Consider the following 1,321-nt stretch of genomic DNA (forward strand, 5'->3'; position numbering starts at 1 on the left):
TTTTGCACATCAAAAGAAACTACAAACAGTGTAAAAAGAAAAACCACTATTTGGGAAAAATCTTAACTAATAATCACTCAGCAAAAGGTCTTCTATCTAGAATTTTTAAAGAACTAAAATACATTAGAGCCCAAAATTCAAAGAATTAATCCAGAACTGGCCATCCTAGATGAACACACACTTCTCAGAGGAAGAAACTCTAGAAGCTAACACATACATGAAAAAAAAAATGCTCCACATCACTAGCCATCTGTGAAATGCAAATTTAAAACTCGTAGATACCATCTCTCCCCAGAAAAATGGCTATCACAAAGACATGAACCAGCAAGATGTTAGAGATGCTGTGGGGAAAATGGAAGCCTTCTCCACTGCTGGTGAGAATGTAGACTGCTGCAACTATTATGGAAGTCAACATGGAAACTCCTTAAAAAACTAGGACTGGAAATCACATTCAAATCAGCTACCTACTGAGAATTTTCCCAGAATAACTGAAAACATCATATCATAGCGATATATGTGTGTGCCTATGTTTATAGCAGCACAATTTTTTGACAGCCAAATCTTAGAAGCAACCAAAATGCCTATCACCTGAGGAATAGATGAAAAAGATGTGGCAGTTGTATACAATGGAATATTACTCAGCTATAAAGAATGATAAACTCAAAGCCCTTATATTTAAGGAGATGCTATTTGAAGATATACTCATAATGAAATAAACCATACCTATATGTGTAAATATCATATAGTGTCCCGAGTGTAAGAACTCAAAAGAATTAATAAAAATTGAAATGTATAACACAACTAAATGGAAAGCAAGAAATTAAAGATTAAACGACAAAGAGAGGGCAAGAAGAAAAGCTAGTAAACATGGCAGGGGCAAAACCATATATTTATATATGCAAGATGGCTAAGGTAATGGTCCTGAAAGTCTCCATTAGGTTTTTGAAACTAGCTATCAATTGGTAGGATTCTCACCTTGACTAACTATATATGCTGACACCTGTGACCTAAGCAACTGCACTGAAGATAGCAAAGTGTAATACGAGGGCCATGCTTGGAATGCCTGTCATTCTGCTCTTCTAAAAGCTTACTGCTTCTAATGCCATATCAATTACAGGAATACTCTCAAGTAAATGTTTTTTTTTAAAGTTTATAAATAAAATCATGAGAAAAGAAAAAGTGTCATAGGACTGTCCTACAATATTGTATGTGGTTAGATTTCTAAATTTCAGTGTAAAAATTTTTAATTCTTCATTTCTACTTTTAAAATTTTTTTTCTATTTTTTTCACATTCTGTATGAATTTAAAGTTATCATATCAA

Source organism: Octodon degus, unplaced genomic scaffold (genome assembly GCF_000260255.1).
Source record: "Octodon degus isolate 3935 unplaced genomic scaffold, OctDeg1.0 scaffold00162, whole genome shotgun sequence".
Lineage (NCBI taxonomy): Eukaryota > Metazoa > Chordata > Mammalia > Rodentia > Octodontidae > Octodon > Octodon degus.